Here is a 14,313-nt window from a genome sequence, read left to right on the forward strand (position 1 = left end):
CGTCTCTGAAGCGCCTCTCACTCCGGGTTCGGAACGCGAGGCGGGCGCGCAGCTCTTCTCGGCTCGCATTGGACCAGAGGGAGCAGATGTTAGTCGGTTGCTAGGAGCGTTGCTAGGAGACGATGACGCCCCTCCAGAGCTCGCGAGCAACTTTCTTGTAGGTCGGGGGCGCCGGCGGGGGCTGCTGGGTGGCCGGGCTGAGAGCAGGAACTCGGAGGGGCAGCGAACAAAGAGCCCCCAACAGAGGGGTCCCGGCCGCGCGCGCTCGGGTTGGGTTGGGAAGAGTGGGCGGGGAGCTGCGAACCGGGGAGAAGCGCGAGCCTGGGCAGGGCACGGGAGCCGCGCCGCGGGGAGGCTCTCTCTGCGTGTCTCCGGTGGAGGTCGGGTCTGGGGGCAGGGGTGGGGCGGCACCTCCAGCGGCTGAGGAAGCAGCAGGATTTGGTCAGTGTCTTTTAGACCTCGATACTTCCGCTGGGAGACTCTTCTCCCGGGAAGGGAGGAAGGAGTGTTTGTCTGTGTGACCTGCGGTGAGGCAGAGCGGGAAAAGCGGTATAGAATCTTCTGCCTTCTGGGACTCTCCTCGCCAGAGTGTTAGGGTTTGTGTCTGCAGCTTTGAGCAGTTGACAGATTTTGACTAATGCGTGAAAGTAAGCCCAGAGTCTCATTCCTTTTGACGCTATGTGTGGCTGCCTGCTGGCATGGTGCCAAAGATTTCAGAAGAATGTTCCTGGGACCTAATACTTCCTTGACACAGTTAAAAAGTCTTCGTTTTGATCCTACAGCTAATGAAACCCTCAGACTAATAAGGAAACTTCTTTAAAATGAAAGTGCACATAAGTAAAGGTACTTTTCACAAAGGAGACAGGACGTTTCAGTCATTTACACATTAGTATAAATTTACCCAAAGGATGATTGTATTATTTCTGATATCTCATTGAAACTATGTTTTTGGTGGTTTTTTAAATCATTGTTTTTGTTGTCGTTAAATACAGTTGTTTTCTTGGGGGGAGGGGATGATTAGAATATCAATGTAAGTAAATTTGGGTATCCGGTGAGCCAAATTAAAGAAGGGGAGATGAGACACCTAGTAGCAAAATTTTGCTCAAAGCTATGCTCGGAGAGAGAATCTCACTGAAAAACAAGTACACTACTCCCTGGCTCCCTACAGAGTCAGGCCAGGGCCTGGAAGGAAGAAAGCACCATTGGGAATCAATTTTAAAAAGTTGCTGTCTTTGGAAGCAGGGAAGGGCTGCTGTGCGTTATGTTGATTCCTACGGTGGCAGGCGTTCTTCGAGGTGGAAGGGGCTATACAAAGTGGCCCTACAACGCTCAGGGACCCCTGCTCCCTCAGGCACCTTAGCAGCTACTTAACGCCTATGGCAAAACTTAGAGCTAACACTTTGTTAACAGTAAGGTTTAAAAAGCCTATAACCTAAAATCAAACTGTCTGAAGAATTAATAATGAGCCAAAATGGGTTGCAGATCTAATGATAAAGTTTCAGCTACCAGGTATGAAAGGAGCCTTTGAGACTGGTACGCCTCAAATGCAGGAGATGGCCACAGCCAGAATCACATCACAGCTACTTCTTTCTTATTTGCAGTAAGGGAAGAAAGGAGCTATTTCAATTAGCCTTGCCTTCTTGTCCAGCTCATCTCAGGAGACTCTCCCCCTTGCTCTTCAAGCAAGACTCACACTGGACTTTTTTTCAGTTTCCTTGGATGGGAAGGTTCTCACTTGCCTCAGGTATTTTGTGCATGCTGTTTCTTCTCCCTTAATGTGTCTTCCCTTCCTCTGACTTACTCCTACTCAGCCTTCAAGTCTCAGCTTAAATATCACTTTCTCAGAGCATCTTCCCCTGACAGCCTCCCACCGACTAGTTTAACCCCCTAATTACATTCCCAAATCATCCTACCAATCCCTTTCACAATATGCATTACATCAGATTTTAAGCTAGTTCTACCTGGTTAAATAGTGTCCCCAGTGTCTGGCACACTGTGCCTGGTATATTAAAAGTAACCAAGAGCACATGGGAATAAATAGATTCACCCTGCCTGGCTTGAGGTCCCTGTTTTCACCTTAGCTATGTAAATATTAGTAAGCTTACACATACCATGAAGGCAGTCACTAGTTCACCTAGAAGGGGAGTGGGGGAGCCTATTCTACAAAATATAGTTTCCTCCTTTAATGAGACATTGTGTTTATACAAAAACTTCTTTTCCTTCTCAAAGCATCTTAAAAGTCACTAACTGGGTTTTAATAGCACTGGGCAACATGCAACCCACAGTCATTTATATGATTTCCAATTCTCTTCTCTCTGTGTCCTCCAGAGTGGGTGTGGGTCCTCTGAGCTGAACTGTTTCACCTTTGCTTAAAATACTCCTCTACCTCAGGTAAGAGCAGATTCCATAATCATATGATTTCTCATTGGAGAAAAAAAAAAACTATCTGGGGAGCAACTGGCTAACTTGACCAATATGTAGAGTACTTCTAGTATTATACTTTATCTGAAGAGACCAGGAAACCTTTCCTGTTGTCAACCTAACTCACCAAATAATTGCCAAATCCCCTCTTCATATGGGACCACCTCAAGAAATACAACAGATGTTGGAAGAAATGAAGGAAAGGTCAAGGTAATCTTAAGATCACAAAATTGTTTGATGGCAAAACTGGAAATAGAACACAGGGAGGAATTTAACCCTTACTGAACTATTTACATCTGTAGATACAATTTTATAAACTCTGCAATTCTTCTGGTAAATGATTAGAACAAATATTTCCCTAAATAATTTTGGATTTTAAGTTAAATACTAAAATACCATTCAATCTACCTTAGAATTTATCGAAATTCACACCTTCTCACCCCTGAGCCTTGTTCCTCCTCCAGATGACCGCAGATGAAATGCTAATCCTGTCTCCTACTCCTTATCTGTTTGCTGAAAAGAATGAGATGTTTTCTTATGTAGGGTATGCACATTACAATTCATCAGAGTTCTGAAATGTCACCCCATCTTCCCCTTGAGCCATATATCTGAGTTTTCCTGAGAAACCCCAGGGAGACTATGAAACTTATGACATTTAATGTAATTTGATTCATCAATAAAATGCTAGTCAAAATGGTTAAAAAAAATTTTAATTACTACAAAAGACAAAAAATAAAAATAAAGAACAAAAGAACCAGAGTCTTAGATGGCTGTCTCAATTTTAACATTTATGGATGGGTAAGCCTCTGTTGAAGCAATGTCAGAAGATAGCAATCATTTGTCAAGTTTTAGGTTCTGCAGATGATGTACTTACACTAAGATTCATATACTAAAAAACCTGTTCCCTCTGCATTATTCTTTTGATCATAGTTTTATATTATTTTCTTTGGTGTTTTTAATATGTCATATATGTACATACTTACTAGTGCACATACACATGTAGAAATGCCCAACCTTGCTCAACCTACCAGCTCAAAATTATTTTCCCTGAGGCTTTGGAAATATGAAAACTCAAATGGTCTTTATTTGCAACAGCACCTCCATAACAGTGTTGAAATGCTCTAAATCTAGCATGACTATGGGTGATGAAGTAGAATCCTTCATCAGCCCATAATGTTATAGTGTTGGTTAGGAAGAATTTAAGTAACAAATGAGCTTGCCATTAGCAAACTTCCTATAAATAATCACCCCTACCATCACGGCATTGGAAAGAAGAAAAAGATGTAAGTGTGCCAGATACTGCCTAGATTCTTATCAATGCTGTTTTAATTGGGGGAGGGGCAGGGGGACACAAATAAACTACAATTCCCAGCCTTCTTAAATATAGGTGTAGCCATGTGATTAGTTTTAGCCAATGGAGTTTGGGCAGAAGTGAAGATTGCCACCTCTAAGCCTGGCCCCTAAAACACATTTGATTCTCATGCCTTTTCTTCCTCTTCCATTGCATGGCAATATACTTGTATTCCTTCAGAGTCCATAAGGACTCTGAGATGGCCAAGTCATAAAAGGAGCTTCAATCCCTGAGATGCTGCTAGAAAGCAAGCTGCATGAGTAAAAACATCCCAGATTAGCCAGAAATAAACTTTTCTTATGGTAACACACTGACATTTAGGGTTAAGACAAGTCATTATTAATCACTTCCATAATGTAATATGTAAAAATAAGTTGTCCCTGAAACATGTATAGAATTTTTTTTTCTGTTTTCTTTTTTGGGGATGTCAGCCATGGTTTTAATGCTATGGAGGTGTCCGATTATAAGAGCTGGCTCCCTCTACTTCTAGCTTGCTGCAGCTGAGCCTTGTCAACTTATTAAAACTGGGTATACATAGAGAAGAAAGGGACAAGAGCCTCTTTGATGATAAATTTTCTACACTCATCTTACACGGACACCTACATTTTACCTTCTCAGAATCTTCTTCAGATGCAATTTAGTTAATTCAGGTGATCTTTAAATTTATGTAGCTCCTTATTTAACATATATTCTTATTTTAAATTCAATACTAGCATTTGAGCTGCTATATGTTGATTTGTATCCGTGTTCACCATAAAGCCTACAGCACTCTGAGACCAATAAATTAAATGCATCATAAATGTAATGCTTAGAGTTCTAATATATATGTCTGCAGTTGCTATGGTTTTGAAGTTAATGGTTTTTGTATATACTAAAATAAGCAATATCATTCGGTCCCATAAAATTTGCATGTTGATACTGCAAAGCTGTATCTTTTTTAAAATAAAATTTTCACACATGTACATATAAGCCATCTGCTAAAACTTTATTGATAAAACCAGTAGCAGCAGTTTTACAAAATCGGAATGATTTTCAGTTTTCAACTATCATGAATTCAGTTGCAGCAGACATTTTGTTCGAACTAGGGCTAATGCTTCTTCTATGTTTCTGTTTTAGACAAAAAAAGCAATTAGAATTTATCCTCATGCATTTAAATATCTAATATAGAAATAGATTTTAGGCTGCATAAAATATGCTTTCCAACATCACTGTGAGACTGAACATCTGCCTTAAGCATTATTTATACATGAGAAACAGTATAATTCTTCTAATCATGAGCATATTCTTTATCACAGGTAAACAATTTTATATTTTCTAACATATTTTCAAAGGATGTTTCTAATACAAGAATGTTGACATTAAATATTTCACTGATTTGCCTAGTTAAAACACAAGACATAACAGTAGAACAGCAATACATTAAAACCATCATTACAAAATCTTGAACATTACAAAAGGTAGAAAGGTATGTGAATTTTTAAGTTAAACAATTTAAAACTTTCCAAGCCTTTTCCTATACACTAATTATTCACGGATAGAAGTAAATTTAGAAAGGGGATGGGTAATTACATTCTGTAGCTGTTTGTTCTATTAACAGCGAGAGATACATTCATGTTTCTTTAATAGGAGACACCATAAGCCAATAGGTCATACTATGAGAAACACAAGCACACCTACGTGGAATGTTCTGAAGATTTTCAGAAGTTTCTAAAGTGAAGGTTCAACCTTTTGGAGAGAAAATACTTTTTCTCTCTCTCTTGAACCTCTGGACCACCTAGGGATTCTCTGCTGGAAAACTTTAGAAGAGGAAAAATGATAGCCACCATGTCTGAAACTGACTATGAAGCACTGGGAGAGGTCTGGGGCAACTCTCACCTTACAACTAACAAGTCTGGCCTTGAGCAACCAATTTGCCAAGGAACTGTTCTAGTGACTTAAATATAGAGGAAGACGAGATTTTATACCAAACCATGTTATGCTAAACTATCCCCAGAAGTAAAATTCATAAAACTATTGACCACCACTGACAACCACCAAAAATTCAGGACAGTCTAGTAGATATAAATAATGTATTAAAGTAAACATGGAATAAAAAGGTACAGGTTTACAATGTTAATACATCTGCAGAATGCAGCAGTGAGTAGAATAGTAATATAAAAGCACATTCGCTGCTAAGAACAGTATGCCCCATGTAGGGTAAAGTGTCTTGAAAATCTCCTAAAATAGTTACATACGTTCAAAATGAATGAATCATTCACATTTACATTTTCATATAAATAATGTATTAAAGTAAACATGGAATAAAAAGGTACAGGTTTACAATGTTAATACATCTGCAGAATGCAGCGGTGAGTAGAATAGTAATATAAAAGCACATTCGCTGCTAAGAACAGTATGCCCCATGTAGGGTAAAGTGTCCTGAAAATCTCCTAAAATAGTTACATACGTTCAAAATGAATGAATCATTCACATTTACATTTTTTCATGAAAGTTCTTCAAGGACACCCATCAAAAGTTGAGATATAAAGGAAAATCAATAAAATATTTTAAAACACCAGGGCTGTACACAGTATGCATATGGTGGAACATAAATGTGTGAATGAGAACAACTGTTTCGGATGCCATATGAAGACCAAAAAAAAAATAAATAATTGAGAGAGTCAGATTTATCTTGCACTGTGAACACAAATAAAATATTGCTATGAAATCTTGAATGTACCTTAAAATGATTTTTTAATCTTTGCTTTTTCTGGGAGATAATAAAAGGTATCTAGGAAGAACAGGATTATGTGGGTGAGGTAAGTCACTTGGGAGGGGAGAGATGGACAAGCCCGATTCTTCAAAAGAAAAATAATAATGTATATTGAAGGACCATTTTTGGTGGGGAAAGAATTTTTCCAAGAACTGTATTTAAATCCCATTTTATGAGAGGGGGAGAAGAGCTATCCAGTTTAATACTTTCCCTGTACTTGAAGTTAAATTGTCCTAAAGAAAGGCCCACGTTCAACTCAAAGGTTGGCAAACTTGCTGCAAGGATGGATTTGCAATATGTTGTGTGGTCAGTGTTTGAACAAAAAAATTAAAACCTAACACTTTATTTTTATCTTCTCAGAGGCAGGATGGCTAAAGACCATTTCAACTGTAACTTGTAGTCAGACAAATTACTGACATTATGAATATAGCTCAGTGATTGGCAGAGATCTAAAAGTGTCAATTACTTTGATCTATTCACCTAAAGAGTTGATCTGACCTTAATATAAAAATATCCTGTATTCTTCAAAAACCCTGCAAGTCTTCAAAAATTCTACAAAGTGTTTTTCTATCTGTTACCAAGTCATACATACGGCCATAGTATTAGTAAGGACTCGAAGTATTCATTACATTTAAAAAGGATGGAATGAATCTTGTTCCTACGACAACCTGGTGAACATAGGTAAAATGAATATTACTATTCCCATCTGATAGATGCAAAATGAAGGCTTGAAGAACTTGTGATTTGACATTCACTTTAGAGCTCATTAGTGGAAGACTTGGTACCAGAACACAGAACCCATTAATTTTAATCCAGTATTCTTTCCACAACCACACCTTCATCTCTGCATTAATGCCAGGTTCCACAAGTTGCTGTAGCTACAAAGCAAAGGGCAGTCAGTACACATATAAATAATCTCAAAGTGTTCATCAGATACTGATCATCAGTCAGCTCTCCCGATTCACCCAGTGGGATTATCAGAGTTGTCATTCCAACACCCATCTACCTGCCCATTCAGCCTATGCATTATCATAGGTCATCCTTCTCTTGAGAATTCAGAGCTGCTATGTGATCCAGATGTTTACCCACTTTTAATTCATTTGTAAAATTGACTATGACAAGGCACAATCACAAAGCTTCCTTTCTCTTGGTAGGAGTGGTAAACGTAAAGTCGTATAAACTAGTAACAGAAGGTAGTTTTCTATCATGAATCAGTAATAACATAATTAGCACTTTTTATCCACATATATTTAAATCATTGCTCCACAGAAGAAAACACTACAGAGTCTCTAAATTAGGGATCATATCCTCATGGTCTTCAGAACACTCTCTGTTTAGATTCCAATGGAGGGAAAAAAGACTACCTAGGTTAACATAAATTATTAAATTGTGATTTTGTCATAAATCTCCTCAAATGTAAAACAAGCCCAATATTACACAGGCAAAATTGATTTCACGTTGGAATTTGCTACATTTTATTTGATGGATCATATGTTTTTCCTAAGAACGTGCATATAAACAAAATTTGCCATAGTAATTGGAACTAGATAAAAGTGAATAGGTTTTAGACTGTGATACATCCAGACAATGGAATATTATTCAGTACTTAAAAGAAATGAGCTATCAAGCCAAAAAAAGGCATGAAAATTTAAATGCATATTACTAAGTGAAAGAAGCCAATCTTAAAAGGCTATGTACTGTATAATTCCAACTACATGACGTTCTGGAAAGGGTGAAATACAGAGACAGTAAAAAGATCAGTGGATACCAGGGCTTAGGGGGAAGGGAGGGATGAATAGAGCACAGAGGATTTTTAGGGCAGTGAAAATATATTCTGTATGATACTACAATGATACATACATGTCATTATACATTGGTCAAAACCCTTAGAATGTACAACACCAAGAGTGAACACTAATGTAAACTATGGACTTTAGATGATAATGATTATGTAGTTTCACTGATTTGTACCGTTCTGGTGGGGTATGTTGATAGTGAGAGAAGGTTGTGCATGAGTGGGGATAGGGAATATATGGAAAATCTTTGTAGTTCTATTCAATTTTTCTGTGAACCTAAAACTGCTCTAAAAAATAGTTTATTTATTTAAAAAGTAAATGGGTCACAAGACCATCATGTTTTTTCCTGAAAATACAGATCAAATATTATTCCAACAAATATTATAACAGGAATCTCTGTCATAATATACAAATATTAACTTCTTATTCACAAACTTAAAATCTACAATAAAATTAAATTTAAAAATTCTGGGAAGGACTCTATTTCATAATAATAAAATGTAATTTTGGGCTGCATTAGTATGGTGATGTAATAAAAGACTGCATTATACTTGGTAGAGTTGTGAATTAATAAAGATGATCATGGTCCACAGGGAAATGTGGCAAAATTAGTAAGCTTTGCTCAAGGTAAAAGGAACTTAATAAAGAAACACTCTTGAGGGAAAAATATGTGGCCCTAGAATGTGACTATATTATACAGAATAACTTAGATGAAAATATCTTTTAGTGTACATGCTCCTCACCTAATCAGAGTTTATATTGGTAGCCATCTGACATCTTTTCTTGAACATCAAGGTCTTTATCAAATAAGAGATATACACTTTTTTACTACAGGCCATCAACTGAGCATCACTAAAAATGGTCTTCAGCAAGAATTTGTAGGCCACCAAAAATTCTGACAACATGTGTGGCTTGAGGCATGTTTAGTAGATATTTGAGAGGAGCTTTTATGATATTATGAATTACAGGCAATAGATCCATTAGAAAAACTCCTATTTTGTCTCCTGTTATGAAATTGGAAACATCAAGAGTTAGATTCAGACTGATTTAAAAATTCTTTGAGACTAGAGAACAATTGTTGATCTGCTAAGGTAGAGACATGCCCAATGTTGAACTTTACCTGTTTCATAAGGATGCCCCAAATGGGCTTAGCTTTTAATAAATGAGACAAGTTTTAATCAGAAACAGAGAAGTGAGCAGGGCCGTTTGTTTACACTGTCACCACTTTATCTGGCAGCTACTGTGTCCAGTTCACTCTTTCAAAAGGTAAAGGGTAGCCACGCCTTTCACTATTTAAACATGGAGCTTGTAAGAACTGCATCACACTTGTTTGCACAGACCTAGCATTCCAGAGTCTAATTTACTGGCTTGCAAAGGGCATTCAATATTCAATTATAAGAGTCAAAAATAGTAAACATTCAATTTCTATTTAATGCTATAACTCCTTTCATTGCTCGAATGGGATGCTGCATCTCTTCCCTCAAATACCAAACATATCCATTTATTTTGAAGGGAAACATAGACTAACAATTAAGTACAGTTATTTTGTAACTAGAGACAGGGTAATAACTTCCACCTTCCCTAAATCCTCTCCCTTTCAGATGGGAAAGAGAGACCATTACAGAAATACAGTAAACTAAAAATTAAAGAATAAAAAAAGACCTTATTGTTTCCCTAGAGTTCGTATCAGAATCTAGTAAAGGACGAGAATGTTTAGAAACAAAAGCAATTGTTGACTTAAATTCTTTTACTCATCAGCTATTCTTCAGCCCCTAACCCAGAGTCTGGAACATATTACACTTAAACACATTTTGAATGAATAAATTTCGTGTGCACTAAAACAATAAAAAAACAGCAGGTAAATACTTTATGGAAAAATGAAATAAATGAAAATAATGCATAAATATGGCAATGTCAATGGGAAGTCAGCTTTCTCATCATCCTCAGAGTAGGACTGGTAACACTGTCACTCAAAAGCATACAGTAAAAACTCCCACAGAGACTCCCTGAGGCAGCATTAGCTACCAATGCAGAGTAGTCAGCAACCTTAGCAACATTCAGTGCTTTTGTTCTAAGAACGTCCACAGACTTCCCTGATGGCCTATATGTTTGTTCTATACAGCTCCAAGCTGTTTCGCAGGTTCCGCAGTAGCTATAAATATAGGTGATATTGTCTGTGTGTCTAGGATACTGCTTTGTGACCCGAGGGAAACAAAAAGAGTCAAAGCACTATGGGAGAGGAAACTCATCTGGAGCCTACGGGCATCCCCAAAGTCACCTAAACAAAATTTGAACAGGATCTCCCCTGAGGAAGTCTTCTATGGTGCAGAGAAAAATCTATGTGGAAAAAATGTCCAAAGGGGAAGAGGACAGGCATGGAGCGTTGTTATTGTGGATTCTGTTTTGAGGTTACACACAAAATATGAGACTCAGAAGGAACATTATAAAGACTGTGTTCCTGGGTGCCCTCGCATTCTTCTTTAGACAGAACCAACCTTCAAGCAAACTTTTCTATTTTAAAAGCCTTCCAAAGATAATGATTCTGTGACCTCCCTTGGCAGCTCCCCCTCTAATTCAACCAAGGCTCACTGCAAGTCCGGGCTTTCTAGAAGATTTCCCTAATAAATTAAGCCAGTATGTTTCACCTCCTTCCAATAACTTAAAGAATTCTCCTTTTCATGACACATAATTAGATCAATTTAACAGTTATATATTGGTAAGCACTGTTGTTTTTATTAAGAGGACTGCTGCAATGTGTAGTCACAGCACTACAAAAAGATTTTAAGTTCTAAGCTCCAATCCCAGATAGGAAATCCAATGAATACATTTTGTGTTAATGAAAAACACCCTCATATAATTCTCCTTATATATAAGTTAAACTCTCCTGACTCAGTTTAGGCGGATGCTCTGACTCTGTCCACACGGTCAAGAAGATAAAGTGTGCCATCCTCCTGGCTAGAACTCTACATTTTGGATAATTATTACTAGAAATCACTCCATGGTCTTCTCACCTCCCATCCAACTCCTTTAACTTCCCTACATGTTAAATTACTCTTAACTAAAAGCTATAAGCTAAGTGATTCTTCTCCAATGTCTCCATGTTTCTTAATTAGGAGGCCTAGAACTCAAGACAGTACTTTAGCAGTTTGGCGATATTGGGAATGTGGCCTCACAGATCCCTATCCCAAAATCACACTTAGTTTAAAACCACAAGTAGTACATGACTGGTTCATGGCACCTTGTTACAGTAAACAAGGTAGTTTGTTCCTGACCACTTCTCCAGATCAAATGTCAACAAAAACTTTTCTAAATTCTCAGGAAACTCTCCTATTTACTCAAGGTTTGAATCACTTGAGAACTGAACATGCTTTCTACTATATCAACAAGTCACTCTTAAAAACCATTTTAAAAAGGAGTTAGTATCAACTGATAGAATCCCTTTTATTATGATCTCTTAAGGGAAACAGTGATAAATAACTGGTTCTGAATAGAACTTTCCAGTTGAACAGTTAGATGAGTTTTCATAGCTGTGTTATTAGACCATTTAAAAAATTTTTACCTATAAAGATAGATATGTTCTATATATAGATATACATTAATATTTGCACATACAGATATACATTATTTATCTGTATATATAAAATATATATACTTATAGGTAAAAATATTTATATATACAGATATATAATGTAGGCCAAACAAAATGTACATTTTTAAATGAGTATTGAATAGTATCACAACATTTATTTACTTTTTCAGATCAAAGTTGAGATATGTAGTCTATTTGCCATCCTTACCAACTTTTTTGACAGGGACAACAAGTTGCCCTATCCATGTATGAATAGCAAAGTACAGCTGGGGATGGGGAAAGGCCTTGTGTGTGATATATCAAGATATACACACAAGCACCAAGGTTTTGCATCCTCTCCAAACTAAGGGGACAAGAGACAGGGATTTGGTTATACCTCAGTTGGAATCTATTTAAGATTCAATTTCCTCCATAAACCAGGCTTATCTGATTAGGTTGTCCTGATAAGACCTATTTTAATTACAAATCCAGGCTGGCTTCATGAGTCTATCCTTTTTAAAGAATCTGAAAATTGTTTTTAGTTTTCCTCTAGTGTTAAAATTACTTTTGCTAGTAAAAGAAATAAATCTTAAGTGCATTCTTCTTTTTCAAGCATGATCATGGAGAGGAAACATTGAATGCTAACTATATGCCAGGCTCTATACGAGGCACATGACAGCTATGATTTCAGTGATATCTTAAAAAAAAATGTTACGAGGTAGGTATTATTTCCATCTTCCAGTTGAAGAAACTGGAACGAAGGCTGGCTAAGTAATTTTCTTAAGGCCACACAGTTAGCAAAGTTCCATCCAAACCAAGACTAAGACCACAGTCTGTGCCAACTTCACTGTTAGACCAGTTTCATTTCCCCCATCTTTAAGTATTTTCCAGAATTCCACAAGTTGTGGAATGTCTTTTGGTTTATTAGTGTACTATTCTTGAATATATGCCAGTGCATGGCTAAATGTATCTAACATATTTCTTCCATAATTCTTCCATACACGTGGTGTATATTCTTGTTTATTTTAGGTTTTCTATAGTTTTGCCTAAATGAATGATTATATTTTTTAAGACAATAAAAATACTTTTGTCATCAGGATTATCTATCTTTTGTCTTTGATCAAAGAGAATGAAATGTTCTTTGACCATAATTTCCTTACAAGTAAGGGAAGCCACCACGTGTTTTCAGGTCCTGTTTCTCTTTAAGTAAAGCACATGCCTCCATTTTGTTTTGAAAAGATAGGTTTGGGGAAAACCCACAGTTTAATGTGCACACTGAACTTCAATAAAATCAATTTAGGGGCTATCAGAGAAGCACCTTCACTTAGCCTGCTGGTAGTTCTACTTAAGTAATTCTTTATTTGGAAAGAAAAGAGTTTCGGTTCTCCAATAAGATCATCTAGTACAGCTGCAATGTAAAGCACAGTGACTAACCAAATGGTAACAATAATTTGTAAAATATCGTGAGATCAACACATTGAAAAGGCAGTAGCTGTGTTTCAGGCTCACTGTAGCACCTAACTTTATGGAGAATATCAACATTTGGAATTAATCAGTCAACTGTCATTGAAGGATGTCAGAGTTAATAGTGCCTACAGTGAACAATCTAATACCGAACTTTTTTCCTTTGCAAACATGATAATGATGATGACTTTTTCTCAGATGTTGTGCAAGTGGAATGCTCAGTATAGTACATCCAAAGGCACTACAAATTCTTCTTATGTTAGGGAAGGCAACACCCTCCCCTCCCACCCCTTCACCCCGACAGTTATGCAGCATCAGCAAAAACAAGGTCTAAAACAACTGTGCATTACACTGACAGCCAGTGAAGGAGAGGGAACCGAGAGCAGGTGTTTGGCTGCCTGGTGAATGGTCCATTTAAAAATTCAACAATAGTCAGAGGGAAGCAAGGAATACAACAGCCACCAGCGTTATTGGTAAAACCAGCACCTCTCAATTCACTGCAAACTCACACCGTGAAAGAAGGCACACTATAAGGCAGATTTCGATAAGCCTAGTGCATCATTTACTCTCAACATTATTATTTAGTGGATTCTTTTTTTTTTTTCCCTTTTTGTCTTTTTTACTGACCGGTAATGGGATCACAGCCCTCAGTGTCGCGCCCGCACCACGCTCAGCCACTGAGTGGGAACCTGTCTCCACATGGGATCCGAACCCTCGGCGGGAGCACCGCCACATTCCCAAGCGGCGCACTGAAAGAAGGCACACTATAAGGTAGATTTCGATAAGCCTAGTGCATCATTTACTCTCAACATTATTATTTAAAAAGCATCCTTTTCAGGAAAAATCATTGAAAGAAGTACTCATACAACAACAACAACAAAAAACAGTGCTGCTCCAATGTCAAATCTCCCTATGAGATATTAGTCATTAGCTAGATGAAATAGGCAAAAACAGCTTTTTT

Source organism: Galeopterus variegatus, unplaced genomic scaffold, assembly GCF_000696425.1.
Source record: "Galeopterus variegatus unplaced genomic scaffold, G_variegatus-3.0.2 Scaffold2558, whole genome shotgun sequence".
Classification (NCBI taxonomy): Eukaryota; Metazoa; Chordata; class Mammalia; order Dermoptera; family Cynocephalidae; genus Galeopterus; species Galeopterus variegatus.